The sequence below is a fragment of the Nelumbo nucifera genome, chromosome 1, assembly GCF_055504915.1.
Source record: "Nelumbo nucifera cultivar China Antique chromosome 1, China Antique-T2T, whole genome shotgun sequence".
Taxonomy (NCBI): Eukaryota; Viridiplantae; Streptophyta; class Magnoliopsida; order Proteales; family Nelumbonaceae; genus Nelumbo; species Nelumbo nucifera.
This window is the reverse complement of record NC_142649.1, coordinates 43728087-43753254: the sequence shown is the minus strand read 5'-3', so window position 1 is coordinate 43753254 and position 25168 is coordinate 43728087. Positions and strand designations below refer to the sequence as shown.

At 42.5% G+C, this 25168-nt stretch overlaps 1 long non-coding RNA gene and 1 pseudogene across 1 annotated transcript; both read right to left on the bottom strand.

Annotated features, from left to right (window-relative positions):
* Window positions 1-222: 222 nt before the first annotated feature.
* Window positions 223-987, bottom strand: LOC104586277 (auxin-responsive protein SAUR36 pseudogene; annotated as a pseudogene).
* Window positions 988-1693: 706 nt separating this feature from the next.
* LOC104586276 (uncharacterized) lies at window positions 1694-4278 on the bottom strand. The gene is made up of 2 exons (XR_002023615.2): window positions 3884-4278; window positions 1694-1881 (listed from the first exon to the last, which is right to left on the bottom strand). It is a non-coding gene; the product is annotated as an uncharacterized LOC104586276 (long non-coding RNA).
* Window positions 4279-25168: the final 20890 nt, after the last annotated feature.

Below are 25168 nucleotides of genomic sequence, written 5' to 3'. Positions count from 1 at the left end.
GTCTACAGAGTATCTTTTGTCTAATAGGTCATTAAAATTCATTTGTTTGTGATTGTTGGGGGACTTGGGGGAGGGCTACCCCATGTTGGAGTCCGAATTCGGTGGACCCTTCGGTTCACGGTGCACGTGAACCCTCCAATAGGAGGGTTGCACGTCGCCTCTTCGGCTCTCCTCTATTCCTTTACACTAAGTAACGCTCAATTCGCCGTTTTCCTTGTCAGCATGGTTCAACCGGGCAGTAAATCAATCGGAAAGAAAAAGCCAAGCTTTCCCTCTTCGTTTGAGCTCCCTATCTCCCCATTTTCACCCGAGCCCTAGTTCAACAACACAAGACCACCGGCGGCGTCCGCATTGTTTCACCGAGCTCTCAGCCGGCGATCTTCTTTTGTACGCTCTCGAACTCAGCTATCCGGCACGGTATCGTAATCCCACCTGGGCAGTGGAACCCATACTCCTCCTCGGCCTCCCTCAACAGGTCTGCGAATAAGGGGTGATTGAAGTAGATAACCGGCACCAAGAACCGATGAAGACCGTCGTCTTTCTGACCCACGTATACCACCATGTGTCCTTTCGGCACTTGCACCGGTTTATCTTCCAATGCCTCCCGATCATAGCGACTGTAGCCGGAGGCTGATGACTTGTTGGAAGAGCAGAGTCCCTTCGCCCCTCGCTTCAGGCATTTACGCAAGTCGCAAATTTTGGATATGGCCTTGCTTTTGCCGCTCGGAGGATCCAACTCCAACCGGCGGTAGTCATCTGGCTTTCGATTCGGCCTGACTACCCATCTAAACACCTTAACCAGCTTGCGACCCAACTTGAAACCTCTCGTCTTCCTCATAGTGTGTGCAGTGAGTGAAGAGAAAGATGAGACAGACAGCGAGAGAATGGGAGGTAGACTATGTACCGATATTGTTGTAATTGGCTTTGTTTAGGAGAAAGGCCATAGGTCTGCGATCGACGTGGTGAGACGGAAGAGAGTGAGATAGGCTTCAGAGAGAGAAGTGGGGATATTTGACATGGTAGGAAGAATGAAGTGTGTTAGAGAAGGAAAGTTTCATTCAAATCTTCAACAATCAATTACTTATAAGGAATCGACTATGGCTTTTAAGGCCTTCTCCTCCTCTTCTTCTCTCTGGGAATTCCCTCGCTGACGTTCACTTGTTTTTAACCTCCAATTTTATGGGGCTTGTGGAGGTGGAGGAGATGGCGGTTGCGGTGGTATGGCGAGATTCTTTGATTGGAACAGAAGAATAAGGTTCCTCCGCAAGAGGATTACAGAGCTTTTTTATAGATGCCAAAGCAGTCAAAACCACGAACGACGAATTAGAATTAGAAAATCGAAGAGAGAGAGAGAGAGAGAGAGAGAGAGAGAGAGAGAGAGAGAGAGATTGATGAAGCTTTATTAGTTGGTCGGCGGAAGACTGGAGAGATCCATAGTCCGGATATGGGAGAATGGGAGGGAGAGATTGGAGAGCTTGATGAAGCTTTCTAGTCTTTTAGCGTCCGATTCAACCAGACGGAAGAAATTAACGTTAAACTCTGTTATGTTAAGGTTGGTTAAAAGGAGTGAACGTGTATACCTCCTATTGGAGGGTTCACGCGCCCTGTGAACCTCAGGATCCACTGAATCCGGACTCCCCATGTTGTTCTTGTGTGCCCTTTATTTCAGTTTTATCAGGAAAAAAAAGGCAAAGAATCCAAGCTTTTAACCTTGTACAGCAAAGCGTGGCAAATACATAACTATTTATTAATGGAAACGACAAACATAAAAAAGCATGCGAAAAAAGAAAAAAAAAAAGGAAAATATCACATTTTGTCTAACGCCTTTTTTGGTGGAAATCTTCTGTAGCCATCGAATCTCCTTATTTAGCAGTCTCCTTCCTGCAGCAGAATATTAAAATGGTTATCTTTTTTTATTCGATAATTAAAATGGTTATCTTTTTACTTTTTAATCATAACAAATCAAAGTTACTGTGGGATCGATTTATTTGGGTCTAAGTATAATTAATTGGAGATGTCAACGGATCGGACTAGACCCAACCCAACTAAAAATAGAAGGAATATCGAACCTGACCCAACCTGTTTCATATACAATGCACCCGTACTTAAAAAAGCAAACCTATATATAAAGATTTCAATGTTGCTATGTCAACCGGTAGGATTCATCACAAGTCTACAGTGGTCGGAGCATGATCTGAAACCCGGCCTATTCTCTTAACCCAACCCTAAACTGATGGAGTCACGTCAATTGGGTCCGTCTGCCACATAACTTGATCCAATGGCATTCCTATAGACGTGGTAATTGGCTTGGGTTGGGTCAGGTTTGAGCCAATTCAATGCATTTTTGGCTCGTTTTGGGTTGGATCGGTAAAGGCTAGATCCTAAATCCAAATATTTAGGTTAGGTTAGGGTTGATCCATCAGTCTCATGGGTCATATGGTTTATTGTCAACTGGTCATTGACCAAATTAATGGTTTTTTATCAAGAATATGAGTGTAACCATTTGATTCAACTGGTTGGAATGGTTCAACCATCTGGATCAACACAAGTTTAAAAACAGTGGTTTGAAAATAGTGACACGTGACCCGACCTGTTCCATTGGGGTTGGGTGAGAGTCAGCTTCTATTTGGGTCACTATATAAGAGATCCAAACCCACTTTCTTGGGTTAGGTCAGTTCAGGTTAGCAGGTTGGGTCAACTTTTTGCCACCTCTACATGTACATCTCTAAGTAGAATATCAGGTTTTTGTACGAGAAAGATGCACTGGAATAAATCATTTAGTTTGATACTTCAAAAATCTCTGCTTAGTTCGAATCTATGCTTATTGATAACAACTAACAAACATAACAAGAAATAGAGGATACGGCTCAATCTAGAAAGAGTACAAATATAAATACAAAAATATGTAGAGTGTAAGTTCTTATATTTTGTATGTATTTACACTGTGCATATTTTATATTTGTACTCTTTCCACACTGAGCTACCGGACACGGGCTCTAATATCTCGAGTAAAGCCACCCCCTCCACAATCACAACAAATAAAGAGGTAAAAAAAGCAGAATCAACATCAATTATGCTTGTGATTATACACAAAGTTAGGGGTGGAGAAAGAAAAGATTAAATAGAAAGAATATATCCCTTCTCCAATAAAATAAAATAATTTGTAAAACATTTCACCCCTTAGTTCCTCGTTGTTAGTTTTGCATTACTCATTAAAGAATTTACTCTTAAATGCGCCAGTTCACTAAATGCACTGCATGAATACAAGATGCATAATTGCACATGTAGTGTAGGGCCATCCAAGAAAAAGCCAAACACCAAAAGATTGACATGACTAATAGAGTAATAGTTCTTTAAGGCCGAATTTGGTTGCAGTGCAATTTTATTTTATTTGCAGTAATACAAATGTATGAGAGTGCAAATAAAAAAAAAGTACAAATTCTTGTTTAATTTTGTTTTGGGTTTGATTTACTTCATTTGTACAGCAAAAATAGATCAGAATTTACACTCAAATTGCACTATCATAGTCTTGCATCAGTGCAAAATTATTTGCATTGCAACCAAACACAGCTTTAGCTTTCAAGAAAGGAATAGTTGAGATCTTGCACGTTTTAGGCAAATCATCCATCCCCATCCACTTTCTATTGACGGACTGGACAGGTTTCAGCTCAGAAACCTTTGCCATATCTTCAAAATATAGCCTGATCTTTTCATTGAACATTAAAACTTAGAGGAAGTCTAATAATTTCACTTTGGAAAAACTTAGAGGAAGTCTAATAATAAATGACAAATCTAGACAGATGGACATGCAGATTGATGAAGACTTGGGTTGAGGCAGAAGGGTTAATGGATATGGAAGAATCAAGTGGGGAAACTTAATTACCTTAACACGTCTTGGGTTGAGGAAGCTTGCATTTCGCAGGGAGCTGTATGGCAAGCTTGGGGTTAATCCCAAGTGAAGGCAGCAATTTGGAGTTCTTATAGGAGCAAAGGCACTTCAAGTCAGCATGAGAGAGTGCAGAGCAGCAGTCTCCAGAAGGCGGAGAAGGCTTTGTGCCAGTTACAGAAGGCATGCACGCCATAAGACTCGCTGCAGGCATGTTGCAGATGGTCTGTGAATATGACACCATCACTTCATTTCCTAGAACTACAGCAAGCACAAAGGCCACAACTGTGAGCTTTCGGAAAGCCTCCATCTCTTACCGAATTGAAGCTCCTCTTCTCTTTCCTTCGATCTCCTACTCCTAGTGTTTCGTTGTTTATGTTGCAGTACTGTGCAGCTATCAAGTGCCATATAAATAGGCCACATTCACATATCAAGACGAGGATTTTCTGGAGCCTTGCGCGATTTAGGGCTTTGGGTTTGCCATGAATTAGTTGATGTGAGTGCACAGTGGCAACTGCATTATGGAGTCACGGGCGTGAACTGTTGCAGAAGACAACGTACGTTCTTGGTTTTACTATGAAAAATAATTCTTGGTTTTACTATGGATAATTAAGCCACGTCTCTCGTGCGTGTCACGGGTTTCCCTCAACCCTAACCCTATTCAATCCACGCTTAAAATACATGATTTCCAAACCTGATCCGACGTGATTTGTAGCATTTAAATTGCATTTTCTTAACATATTTTGAAGATCTAAAATTCATTAATTTAAATTAAGAAATTATTTTATAGAATCTAAGATATCACTTTTCGTATTAAAGAAAAAGAAAAAAATCAAAATTAACATGTAAATAAATCTTAAACTTTAAAGTTATAGAATTAGAAGACAAAATGTTATAAGAATATGTAGAGTATCATGACCCAATGGATAATTCAGCAAAAACCCGAACTTGATTAGGACTGAATAATCAAAATCCTAACCCTCGGGTCAAGTTGGGTTTATCATTTAACCCAACCCACTGACATTCCTAATAACAGCTGAAGTGACTGAATCTAATGACTTATTACTTTGTATTTATGAATAAATTGTGCAGGAGGTAGCAAGTTTCTAGCTGAATTGGTATGATTACCGGTAGGAGTGGAAATTGGGTCGGGTTGTATTGGGACTTGGGAACCTGTGAAGTTTTCAATAGGCCTGAGTCCTTTCCCGAGCTCAGTGTAATTGAAATTGTTCACCCAACTTGCAGCCTAAAGGACAACAGAATAAGTCATTGAGTTCAACTATTTTGTCTTTTATCAAACCATTCCTCAGTCTTCACGTGATGACATGTGGGCTATTTGACTTTGTTCTCCACTGGCCAATAATCCTCTCCTTCTGATGGGTCAATGGTATGAAGACAATTTTCAGTAGTTAAGTTCAAATGGGACTCGAGGTTGGTATGACATGAGTAGTTCTGACTTCTTTCGTTATGTGTGGAATCAAGAGCAGCTAGGTGGTATTGGATCTTCATTTGTTTTTGACAAATGGCGAACACACTTGAATGAATTCTTTCTTATTTGAAACTACTGAATGTACACATATATATAATTTTACAATGTCGGTGATACATCAGTTATCAACTTACCTCCACGTGACAAGATTAGTTGCAGCGTATAACAAACTGACATAAGTTGTGATGTAGTAGAGATGTGGCAAAGTTCCATAGCCTTGGATTATGCTCTCAAACCAAATGGTAGTTTATGTCGATGTATTTGGTGCATTCGTGAAATACCGGATTGGTGCCAATGTGTGGCTATCGTAGAAAAGTTGAACTGGTTGAGAGCAAGGTAAACCAAGGTCGCGGAGAATACGCTATAATCATAAAACTTCTTCACTGGTGGTAAGGGCCATGGTATTCTGCTTCTAAGGAAGACCAAGCAACAATAACTTGTATCTTTGTTTTCCATTAAATGAGTGAATTACCCAGTAAGGTAACATAGGATGTTGTTAATTAATCTTCTTGTGGCGGGGCAAGAAGCCCAATCAGAACCACAATAGGCCCTTAATGTAAGATCATTTTGAACAGAAAAAAATATATTATGATGAGGAGCCCCTTTATGTATGCGAATGACAAATTTGGCAGCCTGCATGTGTTCTTCACGTGCAGCACTAAGATGTTGAGTGAGGAAATGAACAGGGTAGCTTAATTCAGGCTGAGTGATAGTCAACTAAACAAGTTGGCCAACAATGAAATGATGTTGCTCCATAGGGTGGGAGACTATTTTATATTCAATTATGCTTGCTTTAGATATGATATCAGCAGCATACTTGTGTTGATAGGCATATCCCAGCAGAAGAAGTCCTTGTGATCTCTAGTCCAAGGAAATAATGAAGATGGCCTAGGTCTTTAAGCTAAAAACATCCATCAAGATATGACTTCAAAGCATGAATTTGTGAATGATTATTACTGGTAATAACCAAGTCATCAATGTTGACAAGAATGGCTACAAAGGAATCTCCCTGTGTTGATGTATAGTGAGAGTAGTCAGTAATAGATTGTACAAATCCAATCCTTTGGGGGTAGATGCAAATTTTTCAAACCAACAGCGAGAAGCCTGCTTTAGGTCGTATAATGACTTTTGTAACTTGTAAATTTTGTTCTTCTCTTATTTGGGGAATCTTGGGGGAATGACCATATAAACTTATTGGATAAGTCTCCATGCAAGAACGCATTGTTGACATCAAATTAGTGTAGCTCCCATCCTCGTATGACAATTAAAGACAACAAGAATCGAAAAGTGACAAGTTTCACCAAGAGAGCATAGGTATCATGATAATCATAACCTTCAATCTACGTGTAGCCTTTGGCTACGAAACACACCTTATACCATTCGATTGTTCCATCAGCTTTATACTTAATTTTGTACACCGTTTACAACTAATTGGATGCTTATATTGTCAGGTGGGAGGTCAACAATAAACCATGTCTTATTCTGTTTTAAAGCAACAATTTCTTGTAACACCAATTTGGGTCACAAGAGGCCTGGCTATATGAAGTAGGTTCCACATGGGCTTGCGAACCAATGATGGAGAGGGAAGTGGGTCCATGGCAGATGTAGTCACGAAGATGGGATGGTGGGCGTTGAATCTGTTGAGGTCTAAGCGGAGAAGCAGGTTGGTGGTTTAATGGATTTGGTATTGTGGTTGGCCTAAACTCAAATGTGCCAATCTCATGAATTATAGACCCATGTTCAATAAGGCTGATTTCGCTCAGCTTGATCTAGCCTATGCTTAAGTCCATTAACGGTATGAGGAGTTGCGATGATGTCAATATGAAAATATCTTCTGATAGAAGGTGACATCTTGGGAAGTAAATAAATTACCTATAGTCAAGTTATAGACACGAACACCCAAATGTTTTTGGGCATAACACAAACACCCAAATGTATAAAGATGGTCATATGTAGGTGGTCTACCGTACAATAGCTCAAAAGGGGTTTTTCCATTCAAAGGTTTAGGTTGAAGGTAATTAAGTATATATGCAGCAGTTAGAACACACTCTCCCCAAAATAAGACAAGTAAGGAAGCATGAAATTGAATTGCCCAAGCAACCTCTAAAAGGTGACAGTGCTTCCTTTCAACAATTCTATTTTGTTGTAGAGAATTAATACAAGAGTTTTGTTGAATGATTCTATTAGAGGAAAAACTTGTTATAAGGGGATAGAAAAAAAAAAAATTCTTTTCCATTGTCTGACCGGACAACTTTGACTCTTTGATCAATTTGGGTATGAACCATGTTGTAAAAGGATACAAGTTACTGGTAAGTCTCTAACTTATGCTTCAAGAGATAAATCCAAGTGTAGTAGCTGAAATCATTAACAATGCTAAGAAAGAACCCGGTGCTAAAGATTGAAAGAACATGATATGCTCCCCATATGTCATAGTGTATGTGACCAAAAGGTGCTAAGGCTCCTGTAGAGATTATTGGGAAGGGGACACATGCATGCTTCGCTCGTTCACATGCATCACAAGAATCCTTAATTTAGGAAGAAAAAGTCCATCAGCACAAACTAATAGTTGTTGAGCGGAAGCATGGTTGAGGCGATTGTGCCATAACCGGTATACTCCATTAGTGCTAGAAGACAAGATAGTAGAGGATGTATGTTGAGATAGACGGAGGTAGTATATGTCATTGTGCAACTTTCCTTTACTAATTACAGAATGAGAGACTGAGTCATGTATCGCATAACTTCCAGAAGAGAAGAATACAATATATTGTAACTGAGATATTAGCTTGTTGATCGATAAAAGATTATGCCTAAAATGAGGAACATAAAGGACATTAGTGATGGTCAGTCCAGGTTTCAAAGTAGAACCATCAGGTAGATTAATTATAAATTGTTGAATTAAGGGGTTCAGGCTGAAATAACAAATCCTTGTTGAAAGTTATGTGATCTGATGCTCCAGTGTCTAAGATCCAAGATGTTAGGCAGGTAAAAGAATCCTTACCAGCCATTTTAGTTGTACAAGACGTTACAGTATTGTTGGTAAACAACCTCAGAAGTTGTGTATACTGCTCATGGTGGATATCGGCAATTGTTCTTGTTCTTGTTTGACTTACCCTTTTTTCAAACTTTTGGGTAATCAATTAATTCGTAGCAATGATCTTTGGTGTCGCCTTGCGTCTTGCAATGGTCACACTTGTGTTTTGATTTGATGATCGTTGAACAAAGGCATTGAAAATAGCTACTTCTGGAGTGAAAGAGCTTTTCTATGAAAGTTATGATGACATAGAGAAAACAGAATAGGGATGTGAAAAAAAAAAAACAAAGGAACCTCCAAGAGATTTACAGTGGCGAGGACCGTCAGAAAGACAGTGGGAACCACTAGAAAATTTGCAGCAATGAGGACCCGAAAGCAGTGGCAGTGGAAGCAGTGATTAGAGCCTAGACAATTGAGGCTCTAGCACCATGACAAATGGCAAATAGATTTCAGAAATGTGAATGAATTCTTTCTTATTGGAAACAATTGAATGTACGCACACAGATATATATATATATATATATATATATATATATATATATATATATGTAGTTTTACAATGTCAGTGATACACCAGTTGTCAACTTGCCTACCACGTGGCAAGATTAGTTATAGTGTATAACAAACTGATATCAGCTAGCAGTTTTCTATAGACTTAGATGAAGAAATACAATACAAAGTGTTGTACGCAAGGATGAGTTTGGTATCATTGTTGTTTTTACCAATACAAAGTGGTGAAAAACAAGTATTGTGAGATACATGTAGGACGTGTGTATAGATAATATTAATAATAAAGTGAGGATAAAAATATAAAATTTAAGAGAGAACAATTTAGTTTTAAGAAATCAAAAAAATTGAGAGAATAATTTAATTATAGAAAAACAACAATTATGAAAGAAAAGTAAAAGAAAAAGGAGAAAATTGGACTTATAGGTGGCGACTCCAAACTCCATGCCCAAATCCGTCCCTCCATCCGGGTCGGATAGCCACAATCCCCATGTACCAAAAGAAACAAAAAATAAAAATAGAATTACATAGAGGAAGAAAACGCAGCTCAAAGTGCTACCTGCCGTTGCAACATGTTTCTGCCATTCAAGAAGAAAAAACAACAGATATAAAACAAAATATAGTGGGTGATGGAGGATGATTTGATCCGATCCCTTGAGACGATGACACGTGGACCTGACTCAGCATGAGCAATAGCTCAGCACTACAGCCTGACTGCGACTAAGTAACGGGCTCGCAAGACAGCTCGCTACGTCATAACTCGCTATAGGGGAGCTCGCTATAACGTGAACTCAAGGTCCCTGGAGCTACTGAAAGGGAATACTCCAAGACTATCCCAACTCGCTCCAACACTTAGGCAAAAAAACTGCCCCAAAGGCAACCTTGAGAGGGGGGCCACCTCGAAGCACCCCTAGAAGCTCGCTATAAAGTAGCTCGCGACTAAGCGACGCGATGTTTTTAGGAAGCTTCTATCTAACAAGACCGTACCCGTCAGACTATGCCATGTCTCCTGACTGACGGCGCAGTCCCTGCCAATTCAACAGACTGCACCCACGTCTCTCGACAGATGATGGCATGCCTGTCCTCCCGGGATGTGTCACTCACCCAATTGGGTAGTACCCTGCAACGGCTACCTCCACAACCCTGGTAGATAACGACTGCGGCAGAAGCCCAGTGGCGGTTATGCCCGATTTGAGAAGAACGCCTATATAAGAGCCGCTTAGTCGAAGGGGAGGGGATCTGATCTAATTTTTGGATCTTGAATCATCTTACTTGCTCTCGAACTAATCTTGAACACTCGGTGATCTAGCTTGACCTACACTCTTAGCCTCTTTACACTCTTTACTATTTTCCCCAGTGTTCTAACTTAAGCATTGGAGTATTCCCACCGGGCAAGTCCCCCGGGAATTCTTCACCGTCTTCTTCTCAGGTGTCGTCCGTTGTCAGCTAGGAGCCAGTCAGCAGCCAACTAGGAGTGTCCGGATTGCGCAACATCATTTGGCGTCGTCTGTGGGATACGCTTCAAAAAGCCTTCCTTTTGAAAACTCAACATTCATGGCCTCCTCCAGCAATGCCAGACGTGGTGCCAGCCAGAACATTTCTAGGGAGCAACCCCAACTTCCCATTGTCTGTATCGGATAGTTCACCGTCCCCCTCTCTGTGGACGGGATTCCCAGTCTGAACGTGCCTCTCACAGTGGCACCCGTGGTCACTCCACTCCCTTCCACGGTGGGAGCAACCTTTGTTGAACCTTTGGTTGTGCCCTCAGTGGCCAACCCGAACCAGTTGGAAGGTTTAATGCAATGCATGGGAGCCATGCAAGCTCAAATGCAACAGTTCCAGCAGTTCCAGCTTTACCAACAACATGTGTTGCACCAGGTCTCCCAGTACCAGTACCAGCAGCAGTTTCCCTCCTTGCCTCAGGCCCAGCCGCCGCTTCCCCCTCAGCACCCGGCCATGAAGCAGACCAAGCCCTCCCGCCGTAGTGAACGACCTCGCCGGGGAGAGGCCTCCCAAGCCCAGGATCCCGCCAAGAGCCAAGACTCTTCCCATGGTAGGAAGGAGAGGCCAGACACCCCCGCCTCGCAGCCTGTAGGCAGGTCGGGGGCCTCCCAACCAATCAAGCCCGCCTCGCCCCAACGTTCGCAGTTCGAGCTCCCTCTCACAGAGAACCGGTTTGAGGTCCTAGTCGTAGACTACAGGCAGGGCCCTTCAGTTCAGAGCCACTACTAGCAGTCCGAGCCCATCGAGCTCGGCGACATTGAAGCATCGAGCACCAACGCCGAGCCAACAAAGCAGCAGCGAAGACGCTGGCGAGCTCGCCGGACTGCTACCCAGGTCTCTCCCGAGCTCAAAGGAAAATAGGAGGTAAGCTCAGGTGAAGTGAAAGTTACCCCTCTCCTCTCAGTTTCTTCCCCACTATCTCTAGAACTCCTTGCTGTCCCCATGCCAAGGGACTTCAAGCTCCCTCCACTGGACAAGTATGATGGATCATTCAATCGGAATGATCATGTGGACGCCTTTCAGTCCCAGATGCACCTGGCAAGAGCCAGCGAGTCCTGCACGTGCGTGGCCATTTCCACCACCTTCAAAGGGGTAGCCCGCACTTGGTACCGAAACCTCGCGCCCGGTTCGATAAGAATTTGGGCATAGTTCGTGCAAGTTTTCACCTCCCACTTCGTCACTAGCAAGAGGTGCCTGAGAACTTAGGAAAGCCTCCTCGTCATAGTTCAAAAGGAAGGGGAGTCCATTCGGAGTTACATTAAGCAGTTCAACGACGCTTGTTTGCAGATACCCAACCTAGATCCCGTAGTTCGCCTCACCGCAGCCAAGCGAGGTATCACCCACAAAGAGTTCAAGTGGCACATAGTTGTCAATCAGCCCAAAACCGTGACCGAGTTCCTCAAGATCGCGGATCGGTTCATAGGGATGGAGGAAGAGGTCCACAAGAAGGGCGAGCAGGCCCTTGAGAAAAGAAAGAGGGAACCAGAGCCCCTAGCTCAAGGCGACAGTAGGAAGAAGAAGGACCAAGCTCGGGGTGCAAAGCCAAATCAGACTTTTCGAGCTCCAACAGGGGAAAGGGACTACACACCCCTCAACACAAAGTAGGCCGAGATCCTCATGGCGATCAAGGATGCCCCCGTATGTGAAGTGGCCACCTCGGCTGAAGGCCGACCCCAATGCTAGAAATAAAAATCTGTATTGTAGCTTTCATAAAGATCACAGTCATAGCACTGAAAGTTGCAAAAACCTTTGCGATGAGATAGAAGAACTCATCCGTCGCGGATATCTAAGAAATTTTGTACAAAATAACAATAATAATAATAAAGCAGGTTGGCAAGGAGAGCAGAGTAGAGATGCTCCCGAGTTCAGCAGGTAAGCGGAACAGCTGCAGAAGCAGCCCCCCGAAGAGAGACTAGTTCGGGGGACCATCCACGTCATAGTTGGAGGTTCGGTTGTGGCGGGCTGCACCTCAGCTGCAACTCACGCATCAGCTTGCGAGGCCACTAGGGAAGAGTAGAACCCCCCAAAGCAGCCAAGGATGGAAGACCCCATCTTCTTCATAGAAGATGATGTACGCGGGGTCCACTACCCCCATGATGATGTGCTCGTCATAAAGGTGAATATCAACGACTTCGAAGTCAGGCGCGTCCTCGTCGACTCAGGCAGCTCAGCGGACATCCTCTTTAAAGCAGCCTTCGACCAACTTCAGCTCCAAGAGAGCGACCTGAAGCCCGCGAACACTCCCCTGGTAGGCTTTAGCGGAGAGGAAGTCAGGCCCCTGGGAAGGATTACAGTACCCGTGGAGGTCGGCACTTGGCCTAGCATAGCGAGACTCAACCACAATTTCTTAGTGGTCGCAACTCACTCCCCGTATAACACCATAGTAGGTCGGCCAATTACCCATGCCTTACGGGCTGTGGTGTCCACTTACTACTTGGCCATGAAGTTCCCCACGGACTTTGGAATCGGGATAGTGCGATGTGACCTGATTGAATCTCGCAAGTGCTACGTTGCCGCCCTCAAAGGGAAAGCCAAGGTGGCCGATGACCTCAAGCTGGAGCGACCTACGGAGTAGAGCGAGGAGAGAGCTGCGCCCACTGAAGAGACCGTCTCCATCCAAGCCTTGACGGAGGACCCAGCCCGAATGCTTCAGATCGGTGCTTCCCTCGAGGAGCCTCTGCGATCTAAGCTGGTACACTTTTTACTTAAAAATTTAGATGTTTTTGCATGGTTAGCGGCAGAAATGCCCGGCATAGACCCTAGCATTATAACTCATAAGCTTAACACTGATCCTATAGTTAGATAGAAGAAATGCAACCTAGCCTAGAGCGATGGAGGGCAGTCGATGAGGAGGTCGGGAAGCTCCTTGCAGCCAATTTCATCAGGGAAGTCCATTACCCGAGCTGGGTGGCCAACCCTGTTCTGGTGAAAAAGGCTAACGGTAAATGGCGCATGTGCGTCGACTACACTGACTTGAACCGAGCTTGCCCAAAGGACTGCTTCCCACTTCCTAGGATTAACCGTCTGGTGGACACGACCTCGGGGCATGAGTTGCTGAGCTTTCTAGACGCCTACTTGGGCTACAACCAGATCAGGATGGACCCGGCAGATGAAGAAAAGGCTGCCTTCATAACTGAGCTTGGCCTGTACTACTACAAGGTCAAGCCCTTTGGGCTAAAAAATGTTGGGGCAACCTTTCAAAGACTTGTAAATAAACTGTTTGAGCCATTGATTGGCCAAAAGTAAAATGTTATGTAGACGACATGGTCGTCAAAACCCAGTTTTCGTGCGACTTAATACAAGACTTGCATTTAGTTTTTGAAATTCTACATAGATTTAATATAAAAGTTGAACCCGAATAAGTGTGTCTTTGGCATCACCTCGGGTAAATTCCTGGGATACATTGTGAACTGGCACGGCATTGAGGCCAACCCGAACCAAATAAAGGCCATCCTAGATATGATACCACCCCGAAAAATGAAGGAGGTTCAGAGGTTGAACGATAGAATAACCGCTCTGAGCCGTTTCATGTCCAAGTCGGCAGACCGCTGCCTACCTTTCTTTAAGGAAATTAAAAGCAAAGGGTTTTAATGGACCCGAGACTGCCAGCTCACGTTTGACGAGCTCAAAAAGTACCTCGCTAGCATACCGGTCTTAACCCAACCTGAAGAGGGCGATATTTTAGAGTTGTACCTCTCGGCAAGTGACAAAGTGGTCAGCTCGGTACTAATAAAAGAAGTAGATCGGGTCCAACGACCTATCTACTATGTTAGTAAAGTGTTGCAGGGAGCAGAGACAAGATATCCGGAGATAGAGAAATTGGCCTATGCATTGGTTATTGCAGCCCGAAAGCTTCGTCTGTACTTTCAGGCTCATACTATTATCGTCCTCACCAACAAACCTCTAAGGCAAGTCCTATTCAAGCCTGAGGTCTCTGGTCGACTGATGAAGTGGGCCGTTGAGCTCAGCGAGTACGATCTTTAATACAAGCCACAAACTACTATTAAGGCCCAAGCCTTAGAAGACTTCATTGCGGAGTGCACTTTCAACTCCAAAGTCCCCAGGCCGGTTGAGCACGAGGCCCCCAGTTCAGGCGAGCCCGGAGCTCCCAGGCCGGTTGAGTCCGAGCACCGTGAGGTAGCAGCCAGTGCGGCATCTCTCCTAGTTAGGCCAAGCGCGAACTGGGATGAGGAGCCATGGATCCTTTACGTAGATGGCTCCTCGAGCCAGTAGGGCAGCGGAGCTGGAATAGTTCTGTACGACCCAAGTGGCACGAAACTGGAGTACACACTACACTTCGAGTTCGCGGCATCCAACAATAAAGCGGAGTACGAAGCGTTGATAGCCGGGCTAGCTCTAGCCAAAGAAGTGAAAGCCAAGCATATCATCATCTGCAACGATTCCCAGCTCGTGGTCAGTCAGGTCACAAGCGAATACAAAGCACGCGAATCGACTATGATTGCCTACTTAGTCAAAGTAAGAGAGGCTCTGCTCAACTTCCAGTCACACTTCATCAGGCAAGTTCCGAGGTCAGAGAACACTGAGGCCGATGCCATGTCCTGGTTAGCCAGCACTTGTGATAACACCCTGAGAACCGTGTACACAGAGAACCTGCCTTGGCCTAGCATTCTCGGGGGGCAGAGGAGGTCGCTCCTGTCATTCAAGCAAAGCTGAGTTGGATTGACCCGCTCGCGAGCTTCCTGCTACATGGGACCCTCCCTGCAGATCGCAATGCCGCCAGAAGGGTAGAGCGTTAGGCGGCCAATTATGTAATGATAGACGAACAGCTGTACCGAAGATCCTACACACTCCCCTACCTGCGTTGCTTGTGCCCTTCAGAAGTTGAGCTCGTACTCTGCGACACTCTTGAGGGCCTGTGCGGCGGACACCTAGGGGGTAGGGCCCTCACCCAAAAAGCACTACGACAGGGGTACTACTGGCCAACAATGAAAGCAGACGCTATTGAGCTCGTCAGAAAGTGTGACAAGTGCCAAAAGCATGCCAATATCCATCATCAGCCCGCTGCCGACCTTAAGTATCTCACCAGCCCGTGGCCTTTCGCACAATGGGGGATCGATATACTCGGACCGTTTTCACCAGCGATAGGCCAGAGGAAGTTCCTAGTGGTAGTAGTGGATTATTTCACCAAGTGGGTAGAAGTTGAACCTCTTGTAACGATCACTGCCCAAAACGTCCAGAACTTCTTTTGGAAGAACATAGTGTGCCGCTTCGGTTTACCTCGGGTACTGATTTCTGATAACAGTAAGCAGTTCGAGGACATTAAAACCAGAACTAGTGTCAAAACATGGGGATTCGACAGAACTTCACTTCAGTCGCGCACCCTCAAGCAAACGGTCAAGCAGAAGTCACGAACAGAGCTATCCTCTGCAGATTGAAGGCACGGTTAGACCGAGCTAAAGGACTATGGGCGGATGAGCTACCTAGTGTCCTATGGGCCTACCAAACCACAGAGAAGACCACCACAGGAGAGACTCCCTTCAACCTCACCTACGGCACCGAAGCAGTCATCCCAGCTAAGATCGAGGTACCTCGCATATATCAGGACCGCAGCTTACCAACAAAGTAAGGGACCTCGCATATATCAGGACCGCAGCTTACCAACAAAGAGTAGCTCGGTACTATAACGCTAGGGTCAAGAAGCAGAATCTTCGTGTCGGCGACCTGGTCCTTCGTAAAGTTATGATACCTGAGCCCGGTGTTGGCAAGCTCGGACCGAATTGGGAAGGACCCTACCGAGTGAAACGGGTGCTCGGGGAAGGAACGTATGAGCTCAAAACCCTTGAAGGGAAACAAGTACCTAGGGCATGAAATATTGTCAACTTAAGGTAGTAATACTTGTAACTACTGAGTAGACAATGAGTCACTCTTGAAGCCTAAGGGCCAAAATGTCAAGCTAACACGACCTCGGCGCAATAAGACCCAGTCACCTCTATGGCATGGGCGAACTACTGAGTAGACCATGTATCACTCTCAAAGCCTAAGGGCCAAAATGCCGAGCTAACATGACCTCGGCGCAATAAGACCCAGTCGCCTCCATGGCATGGGCAAACTCCAAGGGTAGACTATAAGTTACCCCCTCAGCCTAAGGGCTAAAACACCAAGCTAACTAAGACCTCGGCACCATGAAAGATTTAGTTGCTTCATTGGTAAAGCCGAAGTATGAAGTACCAGAGACGTAAGCAGCTCGGGTCTGAACCCTACGAAGCATAGCTCATCTCAGTACATCGGTTGAACCAAATAAGGAACAACCTACAAACATACAGTTCGGGCATACACGGTAACTACTCCGCGGTATACTATAAAAATGCCTCAAAACACTAAGGGATAGCTCGGGGTAATAATTACCGAAAAATCCTTTTTCGGGTATGTAGCTCTAATAGCTCGAGTGATGAGATTGCTTTGGCAAAAAATAAAAGAGCACACCATACTTAGCAGAAAAAGGAAAATTTTCATTACTATTTCATAAATAAAAACCGAGCTAAAAAGCTCGGGAAAGTTCAACAAGAAGTAAAAAAGGGCACAACTGCCCAAGAAGAAGATTTTGGAAAACCGGGTTCTGGCACCCGGGAACCGCCAGAAGTCAATAAGAAGAATAGAAAAACAGAAGAGCCGCCAGCCTCAAGGGTCAACCTCATCCTCGTCCTCTAGGAAGTCAGGCTTCTCTTCCTCCGCTGATCCGCCGTCTCGGGAGCTAGGCCCTTCATTGTGATACCGTCGAGGTTGAGCCTAGAGAACTTCTTTCGGACCAACCAGTGGCAGAGTTTGAATCTGGAGCGGTATGAGCTTGAGCCATACTCCACTTGGAGGTCGTGATACTCCTGGGAGTCCTTGAAGTCCCAGACCGCCTTAGCCTGCTCGGCCTCCACCCTGGTGTCGAAGTTCCGAGTTCGGTCCAGAAGTGTAGACTCCAAGTCTCAAACCTGTTGGCAAAGGAGCTCCCTCTCCGCAGCCACCCTTGATGACTCCTCCCTGTAGCGCGCGCTCTCCTCAGAAAGCCTGGCGATCTGCGCCTCCTGGTCATGGGCGAGCAGCTCCTGGGCCTCGCTCCCCTTGCGAGCCTGAAGGATCTCACCTCGGGCCTAGTCAAGCTCGCCTTGGAGCTTCTGGACGTTGGCCCTCTAATTGCGAGTGTCGCCGGAGTGGATGTTGGTCTAGAAGGATATGGCGTGGATGGCGGAGTTCACCTGCCAACAAGAGACTAAGGTTAGAAAACATGAAAAGAAATGAAAGAACGAGAAGAAAGAGAAAAGACCACTTACCACCATACAGTGAGATGCAGCGAGCGCGGCGAGCGCCTTGGGCTCCATCTCCCCCCACCTAGCGACCTCCTCGTGGCAGATCGCCCTTCGTCTCTTCCGCCCAGCCATGAGGTAATCATTGACACCCTCCCAGTTCCCCACCGGGAACTGCGGGTAGGGGAATGGGCAGGAAGGCCTAGGAGGAAACAGCCCTTGCCTCGGGAGCTCGCCCTCCTCGAGGTCGCCTTCTCTAGCAACTCCTTCAGATGGGACCAGTGGAACCTCAGGCAGTGGAGAGGCGAAGTTTGGGTCAAAAAACTCGAACTTAGTGCCCCTAGAAGGGGAAGCTCGGTCAAGATGCGACCTCTTTGCCTTACGCTTCTGGTTGTTGGAAAGAAGGCGGCGTGCATCAACACTAGACATGATGGCTGCCAAAAAACCACAAGGTATTAGTCCAGTAATATATATATATATATATATAGTGTGTGTGTGTGTGTGTGTGTGTGTGTGTATTTTTACAAGGCACTATGCGACCTAAAAGGCAACCTACCCGGACTTAGGCCACCCTGCGCGTGCATTTCCTCCGTCAAGTAGTCTGAACAAAGAAGGCCTACTGCTGCCCAGGACAATAGCGTTTTTCGAGTTTCAGGGTCCAACTCAACCCCAGAGTCCTGGATGGCAGCCCTCCAAGAAGTTGGGAAGGTCCACCCCTCGGGGTTACGGACTACAAAATAGTCCTGCTTCCAAGATGGAATCCTGTTCAGTAGCTCGTGCAAGAGCTTGAATCCACGGCGGGGAGAAACGTAGTAGGAACGCCTTTTCGGAGGCGCTCCGGGAGTAGCATTCTTGATGCAGAGAATGGAAGAAAAGATATCAAGATCAAGGGGAAGACAATACTCATAGAACAGATAAATAGTCCCAACTACATTCCGGATGGCGTTGAGATGGAGCTGGTCAATGATGACGTTGAAATGATTCAACACCTCCACTATTAGAGGGTGCAGAGGAAGATGCAGGCCAGCCTCGAGCTGTTCCTAGAAAATCGCTATGTCATTGGGACCATGCTCCCAGGGAAAGTTACTGAAGGGGAGACTATAGATGAGGTCCCTGTGAAGGTTAAAGTAGTGAACTAGAGATCTAAGTTTCTCCATCGTCATAGAGGAGGGACCGAAGGTGTCGGGCTCTCTGCCCCGAGAAGTAGAAGCCACCTCGCCGGAGGCCTCCCGAGCCTCTGAAGCCTGTTCCCAAGCTCTCCCTGAGCTCGAGGGGGCGTCGTCCTGGTTATCGTCCTGGGGATAAATGTGGTACGGATACCCAGGCATCATTGACAGAATGATTAAACTCATTGGAAAAGATGAAACAGTGTGAACAGGAGAAGAGCTCAGGCATTCTAGATGGATGTGCGACCTCAGAATCCGAAGACAAAGAAAGTTAGCATGAAAGAAAATGAGGCCTAGGGGGCCCTTCTATTTATAGCCACTGTGCCCCCAGATCAACGGCCCAGATTGAGACAAATCTGACGGTCCACAGTCAAGATGACTGCATGCCTTCTGAAACCAGAATGTGACTGGCTACACGTCTCCCATGATTGAGGTAATGACGGCTGCACGACATCCGGAGTTAAGAGCCGCTTCGGTGCATTTCTCGGCATTCGAAAAGTCGGAAATCCCCTGATTCTCGCACACACATTTAGTGCGAGCAATCAATCAAGTTTGAACTTTGGTCAAATCCACCCGTCACACTTCATGAACCCCTCATGCTAAGGTAGCACTCTTAGCCCGAGGAGTGGGGGGCAATTGGTGGAGGATGATTTGACCCGACCCCTTGAGATGACGATACGTGAACGTGACTTAGCACGAGCAACAGCTCAGCACCATAGCCTGACTGTGGCTAAGTAACGAGCCCGCAAGACAGCTTGCCATGTTATAGCTCGCTATAAGGGAGCTCGCTACAACGCGAGCTCAAGGTCCCCCGAGCTACTGAAAGGGAATACTCCAAGACTATCCCAGCTCGCGAGCTAGGGTAACCAGCTCGCTCCAACACTTAGGCAGAAAAACTACCCCAAAGGCAACCTTGAGAGGGGGGTGACCTCGAAGCACCCCTAGGAGCTCGCTATAAAGTAGCTCATGACAGGGTAGCTCGCTACACGACAGGATAGCTCACAACTAAGCGACGCGATGCTTTCAAGAAGCTTCTATCTGACAAGATCGTACCCGTCAGACTGCGCCATGTCTCCTGGCTGACGATGCAGTCCCTACCAATTCAACAGACTGCACCCATGTCTCTCGACAGATGATGGCATGCCTGTCCTCCCGGGACGTGTCACTCACCTGATTGGATAGTACCCTACAACGGCTACCTGCGCAACCCTGACAGATAATGGCTGCGGCAGAAGCCTAGTGGCGGTTATGCCCGATTTGACAAGAACGCCTATATAAGAGCCCCTTAGTCGAAGGGGAGGGGATCTGATCTGATTTTTGGATCTTGAATCATCATACTTGCTCTCGAGCTAATCTTGAACACTCGGTGATCTAGTGCGACCTACACTCTTAGCCTCTTTACACTCTTTACTATTTTCCCCAGCGTTCTAACTTAAGCATTAGAGTATTCCCATTAGGCAAGTCCCCCGGGAATTCTTCACCATCTTCTTCTCTGGTGTTGTCCGTTGTCAGATAGGAGCCAGTCAACAGCCAAATAAATGCCTAGATTGCGTAGTGGGGATTCAAAAAGAAAAAGGCTATATCTCAGATCAGATTGTCATTTCCTATTGTGGTTCAAGAAGAAAAATCACCGATTATTGATTACTTGCCATTATCCATCTTTCTATTCGTGCATTCTCTGCATAGATACCGTCGCTAGACTTTCCAACAAGATCTGGTATTGTACCTATCGCCCACAACTGCAACGTCTCAAAGTTTTGGGAGTGGTGTTTTGTTTTGGCGTGGTGTCTCCCTTAGTGGGCGGCAGATGAGATGAGAATAGTTTAGGGTTTAGAACTAGTAGTCAATATTAAAAAGAGAGAAAAACGTAAGGTTTAGGGATGCATAGGATTTCATTAAAGTATTTATACTAGATGGACAATATTAGACATCTACTATAATTGATATTATGTAAAATACCATTAACCTATCATATCTGAGTCGGTTTGGGACAGCTAATACCAGTCCCAAACCGATAATAGTCGGGACACACAATAAAGAACCAGAACCGACCCAATGGTATAGAACTCTGAACCATAACCAACATATTTGGTTCGGCCGGTTCAGTTTTATTGGATAGACCCGACTCATTGACATCCCTAAGCCTAGGCTTAGGGATTGGATTGGATTTAGTTTATATTGGATTTGGACTGGTTTGGATCCAGTCCATTTGTAAGTGGACTCACATTGGATTGGATCGGATTGGACTAAATCTAGTCCAATTGACACCTCTACGTGTGCCAAGCTATGATGGCATGCAGGCCGCGGGTGGTATGCCATTTCGGCCCATGGGCCTGAAAACTCAAACCCGGCATGGCCCATCCCATCATGTAATGCTCGACACAACCCGATTTATAGCTCTATTTGTACCATCATGGTTTCATGAGCTTACTAGAGAACCAGCCTGAGCTTTCATAGGAGGCATCCTCACGTCCAAGCTTAAATAGCTGAATCAAAATAAAATAATATGTGTGAGTTGCTTAACTAGAGAAAAAAAAAATAATAGTAAAGGATTCATTAAGAGTTGCAGCTTAACCTAAAAGTAATAAGCACTTTAAAATGACATAGGGATTTCTACCAAAAGAATAAAATGAGAAAGTAACAAAAAATAAATATTTATAGTTCTCAATGGGTCATTCGGTGACTTCATTCTTTTCATTTGAATGTAACTCATGGGTTTTCCAATTGCATAGGTTGGGTTTCCATCCTTAATGATCATTGAAGTAGGCCTATATTTCATAGCTCTAAAAAATCAATACAAACTTACTAAGAAGAGCTTTGGTCAAAGGATCAATGAAGTATTTTCTGACCAAAGTTTGAGGATATAACCCCATGAAAAATTTTCTTTCACTATGTTATATTTTAATTCAAATATGCCTATATTTTCAATGTAGGATTTGTACTTTTGCTCGAGCAATAACAACCTACCTATAACAATGTAGTGAAATAAAGGGAACTGATCTCTCACACAGAAAAATTTTGAGATACAATGCGCACCCACACTAAGTGTGGAAGCATAAATAGAAGGTAAAAATTGATTCTAAATCAGAATTCCAAATTATGTCACCAAAAACCTTCTAAGAGAAAGATAGATATAGCAAAATAAACCACAATCTATAGTAAATTTGGGCAAGGTAATGATGAAATTTCAATATTTATTATTAGGTTACGAGTATATCTACTTAACATATCAATTAGTAACATTTTTCAACAATACAACAATTTTCCAATTTCTCTAGAGTATATCAGTTAAGATAAAAATTTTAAAATGATAGTATAGATAGAAATATCAACCATCCAAATATAAGAATGTTGAAACAATCATAAGGTGAACCCAAAATAAAATGTTATACATTTTGTTTAAAAAAATCAAAGTAATTATTTCTATTAAGCAGGCCACCTATAGCATGTATCATTTAAAAATAGATATGGCATAAAACAAAATGGTAAAATAGGATTCATGTAGTCACCCTTAAGTAGTTGGAATAAATCATAGACAATGATGATAATGGAGAAAAAATTAACATCGTTATTTCACATATTTAAAATATAGTCTCCAACTTATTTTATATTACTATCTTTTGTACTCCAAATAACATTTGTAGTTTTCATTGAAAGATATGTTGATTTCAGTAAATACTTTGTATTGGTATTAATGAAATGTTATAAAAATATGAGAAATTATATGAAGAAGATAAACCATTATTAGGTCATAAAATTACCTTTACTATTATTTAGATGATAGCGAATTAAGATCATTAGGAGTCTTAAGGAATGAAATCAAATTTTTGAAAATTTTCTAAGTATTTATTGATAAAATTAAATTGAGAAAATAGTATACAATTATAAAGTATTCATTAATAAAACATTAGCTTTCACTAAGCTTTCCATAATTTTGATATAAAGAAATTCTTAATAAAAATTATAACTTATAATTCTTTGATCCATGATTAACATATCATTTGTATATGATACCAAAAGTATTGAAAACTTATAAACAAATGTATGACCTTATGACAACTTTCACAAAGTATATATATAATACTAGTGGGGGGCCGTGCGATGCACGGGATGGGGCACCCCTCCTTGTCCCTCACCCCCATAAGTCAAGACACTCTACTCCATCCCCGCCTTGACCCCAATGGCAGGGCGGATTTGGGGTGAGACACACATTCTCTGTTAGGGATGGGGAATTCCCAAATTTTTCCCACCTTGAGGAAACCACCTAGAAAAATCTAGTTTATGTATACTTTACGAATAGGATTATGGGAATTTGGGGGTATTTTAGGAATTGGATTATGACAATTTGGGGGTATTTTATAAATAAAATTATGGGATCCTATGATTATAAGAATATGAGGAAAACTTAGAGATATTTTAAAAATTAATATTAAATCTATGGATATTTTACTAATTTACCATTGGGTTTGGAGAATTATATGCAAACCCCATCCATAATTTGGGGCAAAAATATTTTCCCTATCCCCACCCCGTCTCTGCCCCGTCCCCATTTAAGATTTGAGAAAAGTTGCTCTATTCGGAGCAGGGCAGGGTAGGGCCCCAGTTTTATAGGGAAAATCCCCACAATTCTAATAGTTTTCTATGACTAATTAACTAACAGTAAATTAAATAACAATAAATTACAATATTTTATAATAATTTCCAACTTGTCATCGTAAGTCAAGACACTTTACTCCATCCTTGCCCCAACCCCAATGGCGGGGGAAGGTTTAGGGTGAGGCACCCATTGGGGAATCCCCAAATTCTCCCTACCTTGAAGCAACCACCTAAAAAATTTAATTTATGGATATTTTACAAATAGGATAATGGGAATTTGGGGGTATTTTAGGAATTGGATTATGACAATTTAGGGGTATTTTATAAATCAAATTATGAGATCATAGGATTATAAGGATATGTGGAAAACTTAGAGATATTTTAAAAATCAATATTAAATCTACGGATATTTTACTAATTTACCATCGAGTTCAAGGAATTATTTGCAAACCCCATTCCTAATTTGGGGCAAAAATATTTTCCCTACCCCCACCCCATCTTTGCCTTGTCTACGTTTAAGATTTGAGAAAACTTGCGTGTTCAAGGCGGGGCAAGGTAGGGCCCTAGTTTTACAAGGAAAATTGCCATCCCTACAATTCTAATAATTTTCTATAACTAATTAACTAACAATAAATTAAATAACAATAAACTACAATATTTTATGATAATTTCCAAAAAATTATTGAAATTTCTATTGATTATTGGTAATTTTTTAGTAAATTAATTATTTACAATAACAATAAATTAATGTAAATTATTTACTTTTTAACCCTAAATTATTTACTATTAATCAAAGTAAATGTAAATACAATAAATTAATGTAATTATGGTAAACTACATTATTTCTAATTAAAAGTAAACAATTTGTTGTTAATTAGTGTAAAACCAGTATGATCGAAGTCAACCAAGTGGTCTAGATCAGTGTGGATAGGCATAATAATTTTCCTAAATTATTTAATAATTGTTTATTGAAATAATAATAATGGATTGTGATTTAAATAATTATGAAACAATTTCTAATAGATTAATTTCATAATTTAATTTTCCTAAATCTTTTAATAATTATTTAGTTGAATAATAATAATGGATTATTATTTATGTAGTTTTGGAAAATATTTTTCTCATAGATTAATTTCTTAATTTTTTATTTACTTATTTAAAAAATAATTATGGGTTATTAGTTAAAGACTTACCCTAAATTTTTTAATTACTTAATTTTTTATTTTCGAAGTTACACTAATTTATCATTTATTTTTAGAATATAATTAAATTAATAATTTCTGCAAAATGAGATTACACTTAATATAAATTAAGTAGTAATAATATTCCTAGAATGTAATAATTTACCTTTTATTTTCCAATAAAACTTAATCAATAAATTAAGTAAAAAGTTAATTATATTTTCTTTTCTAATATAAATTAATCAAATCTTTTCTGAATATGTAATAATTCATTTTCTAAAAATATAATAATTTTCTAAAATTTTAATAAATTATCCTTTATTTTTCAATATAAATTAATCAGAAAATTAATTATCATTAAGTTTCCTATATAAATTAGTCAGAAAATTAATTATCTTTAAGTTTCCTATATAAATTAATTACCTTTTATTTTCTAATATAAATTAATCAATAATTTTCTGACAATGTAATAATTCAAAATTGTAATAATTTTCAAAACTTTTCTGAAAAATTAATAATTTATCTTCTAATTCCCAATAAAAGTTAATCAATAAAT